The sequence below is a fragment of the Cervus elaphus genome, chromosome 27 (genome assembly GCF_910594005.1).
Source record: "Cervus elaphus chromosome 27, mCerEla1.1, whole genome shotgun sequence".
NCBI classification, from domain to species: domain Eukaryota; kingdom Metazoa; phylum Chordata; class Mammalia; order Artiodactyla; family Cervidae; genus Cervus; species Cervus elaphus.
In genome coordinates this window covers 7,807,722-7,813,925 of record NC_057841.1, presented here as the reverse complement: position 1 = coordinate 7,813,925, position 6,204 = coordinate 7,807,722, and the positions used below count along the sequence as shown (strand labels likewise).

Here is a 6,204-nt window from a genome sequence, read left to right as displayed (position 1 = left end):
ATCTCGATTGAACTAGCACACAGCAGTCTCTGCTTATATCAGGGATATTTTCTGCACTCCTAAACCTAGATGTGGCTGCACCATGCCCAGGACACAGTGGATACTCAATCACTATTTGTTCAATCGCTTCCTAAGGTCGATGCAAATGAGAACCCACTTTGATCTCCTTGAAAGTCCCAACCATAAATGATTCTCGGACGTAAGGGGAATCTTGACAACTTCTCCACTGAGGATGACAGTTTGTCAATTTATTATAGAATCATCATGGCCATTTTGAAACCAAATCTCAGAATACTAACAATGGACTTTTTCTGAGTTATGCACTAATTTACATCAATATTCATCTTTTTATTATATGGTTAGTGAATCACTTTAATGGGTAAATTTTAAATTGCGTGAATTCAGAATTGTGTCAGAAAATCCAGAATAACTCTCAGGCAAGATCTGAAGATCTCATCACAAATCAGATGTAAATAACTTGAACACTGTGATGTTCATTTTGAGAAGCTCTCATCTGCAAATGAACCTGATTTGATAAATTGCTCAGAATGTAAAATTATGGAACTCCTCATACATGGGCCAGTTTAGAGAGAGATCAGTAATGTAAAGTTATGATGGTAAGCCTAGAAAAAACTACAATGAATATCATCTTTTTCTTACAGATGAGGGGAAATAAGCTTATTAACAACATAGTTAACATTGCTTCATCTCTTCTTCTTAATAGCTTGTAGTCTGTGGATCCAGTGTTGAGTGTTTATCTTGCCATCCATATAACTGAAAAAAAACAGGGAGGTTTTTCTGATGGACATCTCTGCCACCTTCTTACCTACTAAAATCAAATGTCATGTTCATCTATTAATACTGAGATGGAACAGACAATGGCCAGATAACACCTTAATTTTAGATAGATTCCCAAGTCAAGATGGTATAAAGGCGATATAAAAAGGTTCGTGATGTCTAAAGACATAATGAAATCACAACATTCTCCTTAACTTGGAAGTACAGAAATCTGTCACATATTACCTTGTTAAACTAGCTGCACAGTAAGGGTATACATCAAAATTTAAAAAAAAGTTACCATTGTGAAAGAGAAAAAAAAATGACTAATTGGGAAGAGGAATGAGTCTATTTTCTAAAGAGAAAATCAAGCTGGAAGCATTTAAAAGGATTTGGTTTCATCCTGCTTTGCTCGCTGAGAACATGGTTTCTCATGAAGTAGGGTGATAAACCCAGAGGCAAAGGGAAACCATTCGAACTTCCTGGGTCTGCATCTCTGACCAGCTACATTTTGAATGCAATGTGCAACATGAAAACACTTTTTTTTCTCTTTCCAGATCTCTGAGCCTTCTGGCACATGCAGTAGGAACAGACAATGCCCACCCCTGAGCGCAAAGGACACCCTCCTCACCACATTGAGCAGGGATCTGAACACACTTTTTAAAGGAGGTTTTGGCAACCAAGCACCGTGACTGGCAAGATCGGCATCTGTTACACTGAAGGAAGGTCGAGAGTTCTGATGGGCGCCCCACGGATGAGGGTGTACAGCTGTCAATGGCTGGAGTAGCATCCTCCTTTCCTGTTCCCGAGAGGAAGGCAGAGTTTTTTTAATCTGGGCTAAACTGACGCTACATACTTGAGCAGTGACATGTGTTTTCAATCTTTATTAGCAACGTATTAGCCTAAAAGTTTCTCTTCCTCCTTTCTGCCCCCACTTCCCCTTCTTTAAAAATTTAACTAAAGAAAGTGACATGTTAATTTCAGCTCCGCCTCCACCGGGTCACCCTGGGGTCAGCAGATCAGAAGCATCAGCGGAAGAAGGAAGACAGCGCGATCCCACCGTGGGCAGGGTGACCCGGCCATCAATCAGGATGCCGCGCATCTGAACAATGACAGCCATCTGTCAGGAAGCGGGAGGTGGGGCCTCATCAACACATGCTCACCTGCCCGCGCTAACCCTCGCTTGTAACAGTTCTCTTCGCTCACCTCCAAGGTGTTGCTTGTCTCTGCTCCATGAAATAACAGGCCTTCTCTTTCCAGTCTGGTCTCCCCTCCGCATTCACACGGCCAAGCCGCCTGGAGACAAGAGGAGGAAGAGGGCTGGGTTGGGTCCAGACCTGGGAGGGAAAGGCACAGTCAGAAGCCGAAAGAAGGCACCTGGGTTCACCGACCGTGAGAGGTCAGCGGATGGGACCTCTGAGAACTGAGCCATCCACACGCCAGCCAGGGATGTGAGAGTGTGATCAAGGGTCTCAGACACCCCCCACCCCACCCTGTTATCCTCAATGAAGGCATCTCCTGGACAGGAATGGCCTAAGATCTCAAATTCACTTTCCGCTTTGTTTCTTGTAGATACAGGTAACTTGAAAATAAGGCAACCACAAAGCTCTTATTTTCTGAGCATCAGAATATACCACCGGAAATCTCCTACATACCTGTACCTTTCCTTCCTGGGCCTGCCTCTAACATACAAGATTTAATTAAGAAACCTTGAAATGCTGCCCACAAAGAAAATTCTCCTAGAGAATATTTTGTTGTGAAATGATATTTAATTGTGTTCCCCAAAGGAGGCTGTCACACATTTGTTGCAAGGCAGTCTTTGGGGTCTGTACAAACTCAGGTTCTGGGTGGGGTATGGTTGCTTTGATGGGGCATAAATAGATTCTGCTAAGAAGTTTTAATGGGAAGCCCAGTTTAAACCTGGGCCACCATCCAGAATCGCTCGGAAGTTAGAAAAATTTGTTATTCTTCCACTGTAGGGGGATTAAACACACAAAGACACACAGAGTTGGCCTTTGTTAACTCCGGGGCAATAATAATGTACCTTTCATCCCCAGGTTGGAAAAATAACCAAAGGCTGCTAAAGTCATAGGGGGCTCATGGGCGGTAAGACCGAGCCTGGGAGGATGCGGTGACCTCTCTGAGGCCCTGCAGACCGGAGGCAACACCACCCGGGGCTGGAGGGGCCGCCTCGGTCACGGAGGAACTGGAGACCTCCCGGAAGGAGCAGGTGTAACAGAACAAGCCGATGGCCGGTGCGACACGCACGCTGGGTGTTTAAGGGGCCTCGAGCGGCGGTCACTTACACGCGGGAGGCAAAGAGGCCTTGGGGACCAGGAGGCCAGAGGAGCCCAGACAGGAGGCGGAGGGCACGTTTCTCCCGGGGCAGCTGGAGGCCTTTAACTTGACGGCAGCAGGAGAAGCTGCCAACGGGCGCGCATGCGGGCCGTGCAGCAAGGTCCTTCCAGGATCCCAGCTTGCGGCCAGGCTCCGCCTCCGCCAGGCTCCGCCTCCGTCTGGCAACGGGGCTGCGACGGCGGGTCACGTGGCTGCAGCCGTGCGGAGCCAACGCCCTCCAGCCTCCTAAGGGCCTGGCCGAGCGCAGCACTTACGTGAGGGACCAGACATCCTCAGTGTCGGCTGAGCCAGCGTCTGTGTTAAACACAGATGTTCAGTCCCTTATCTGCATCTGCAAAATCCCCAAAGATTGGAAAACCGCAAATATTTTCATAGCTCCTTCCACGACAAAATCTGATCTACCCTTAACTGACGTGAGACTCCATTATAGTTCTTGTTTAACCCTCGGGCCCTGAGCACGCCTGGTTTGGTGGCATCTAGACTCATGTATTGGATTCTGGAGCAGCCTCCGACTCCGACGTGCTGCTCAGGACACAACGTGCACTGTTCCGCCCTGCACAACCTCAGATTCTGAATTCCAAACTCATCCGGCTGGGTGACCCCAGATCAGGTGTCATGAGGCCTCAAATAGAAGGAGGGTTTTGCCAGTCTCCATGTAGACACCTGCTGACATTCCTGAGGTTGACAAAACAATTACAAAATGGTGCATAGTTCACTTTGTTGTTTCTGGGAACCCCCATGTTGAAATTGCCCATCAGTTATTGTTTTCTCTTCTTTTCTGGATAACAAGCAAAGGTCATGGTTAATAACAGTTCTGCCAGGAACGCTGTGTTAATATCAACTCAGAGGGATAAAAGCTCCCTGGGCCCAGGACGCAGCTCTGAGAGATGCAGCCACGGATGGCTTGCTTTCCTGGAAGCTACAGATCGGCTTGCAGACCCTCTGGGGTTGGCACCCTTGGAGGAAAGGCCAGAAATCGGGTGCATATCCAAGTCCCCAAACCCTCATGCTTTCCTCTCTGATTTGCAAAAGCCATTGTCACAGTTGCTCTAAGGGGGGAAATAAAATATAGGCCTACCCAATTCTAATTCCCAAGAGCTTAATCTGTATCACACAGAATTAAAATATTGATTTTCCAGGAGGCCACCAGAAGATAAAAGGTGGGTTTTTGATGCAAGAGTCTTACGTGTAACAGAAACCAAATTTCACTTCTGGTGATGCTTGTCTCATTTACCGGGAAAGCACTTGTCCCTGACACTTGCCCTATCTCCTTTTGTTTCACAGAAATTATTTTTAAAGCTTCATATTTTTAACTCCACCACCTGGCTGGCTGGGTAAGATTTTTTCCCAATCACAGGGCAAATGATCTTTTCCGAAACAAAATCCAGATTCATTAGCTCTTTAGGTTTCCTTTATTATGGACTTCAAAAAGGCACACATAGCACACATCTGAATTTGTAAAAATAAATCTCTCCCCCTCTCTGTCTGTCTCCCTCTGTCTATCTCCCTCTCTCTGCCTCTCTGTCTCTCTCTCTTTCTATCTGTCTGTCTCTCTCTGTGTGTGTCTCTCTCTCTGTCTCTCCCTCTTCTGTCTCTCTCTCCCTCTCTCTGTCTCTGTCTCTCCATCTGTCTCTCTCCCTCTCTCTCTCCCTCTCTCTGTCTCTCTCTGTCTGTCTCTCCCTCCCTCTCTCTGCCTCTCTGTCTCTCTCACTGTCCTCCTCTCCCCTCATCTCTCTCCCCCGCCACCCTCCCTAACTGTCCAGCCTCTACAAACCCAGGACTGTGAAAGAAACACCCGTCTATTGCTCTGTCAAATGTGCCTGCCTAGGATAGCGATTGGGTTTATAGAAGAGACAAACATTTCAGGCATGCCATTCTGGGGTAATGAAGCATGGCAACAAAATATACCTGTGCAACATTTGATAAAGATGAGCTGACACGCCAGTCCAAATAGGTTCTTTTGTGTGTCTGCACGTGTCTACCATCATGGCCCTCACCTGAACACACGAAGGCAGCGGCAGCTGGCAGGGCCCAGGAGGGGAGCTGCTCGGCAGTGAGACGGCGTGCGCTGCTGGCCTCGCCTTCACTCCCCCTGCCCCTAATTTATGGTAGGTGTCCTCCCTTTCTATGAAAAAAAAGTGGCTCGATTTTTCTTTCTCTTGCTATCTAATTCCTGTCACAGGGCACAGGAGAAAGACAATGAGCTGGCTCCCTCGGTGTTTAGCATGGGGTCTTAAGTTAGAATGCTCCTTAGTGGGGTTTTTATGGCTTTCATTGTGGTTTGATTAATGCAAAGCAAAATTAAATCCTACAGTTACACACGGGTACATCAAGCCAGGAGCAGGCCCACTGTACTTCCTGCTTTGGTTTACAGAGAGCATCTTTTGTTACTTAATCTTCACTCAGAGAAGGTGGGGTGGCAGAGGGCTGGGGGGGAGAGAGAGTGTAGACCAGCTGAGAAGTGATCCGGAAGACGTAGGAGATCCAGTGACCCACCTGGGAGCTCGGCAGGCATTCCGATCGCTCGTCCACGTTGGGGTTTTCGAGCTTCCGTCCGCTTCCTGGCTTGGGGACAGCCACGGCGGCCAGCCCAGGTGAGTCTCTGCGGGTGCCTGGCACAGGGTGACACCCAGACAGCAGGGAGGGTGCTGCCCTGCCCCCTGCCGCTCTCTCTGAGCCTGACTTCACAAAGGCCTGCACGGAGTATGGCCTTGATGCTATTTATAGAGAAGCACGTCCTATTTGTAAGGCGACGCAGTGAAACCCAAAGGGGCATAATAGCCACTCTGTACCATAAAGCCCTTCCGCTGAGCGAGCTGGACAAAGTGCCGTGGGTGATCTGATTTCTTTCTTCTCCCCGTGGCAGTCACAGCGGCACTCCACACGAGGACGACAATGAACGCTTTGTGGTGTGACAGCCGCTCCAGGAACCAGACACACACAGGTTCTACTTTTGTTTCATTACCAATCCGTCATCACACCCGCTCCCAGACCTAGAAACCCCAGCTAACCCTTACATTCACATGGGCTGGACCTTCACTTTGCCTCCATCAGACGAAGATGCCTCTG

At 48.1% G+C, this 6,204-nt stretch overlaps 1 long non-coding RNA gene across 2 annotated transcripts; it reads right to left on the bottom strand.

The window, feature by feature from the left end:
• Positions 1–239: 239 nt before the first annotated feature.
• Positions 240–3,213, bottom strand: LOC122684907. Of its 2 annotated transcripts, none has more exons than XR_006338192.1 (4): positions 3,084–3,213; positions 1,984–2,114; positions 1,409–1,576; positions 240–774 (listed from the first exon to the last, which is right to left on the bottom strand). It is a non-coding gene; the product is annotated as an uncharacterized LOC122684907 (long non-coding RNA). The 2 variants fall into 2 exon arrangements; XR_006338191.1 differs by having other exon boundaries at positions 1,435–1,576.
• Positions 3,214–6,204: the final 2,991 nt, after the last annotated feature.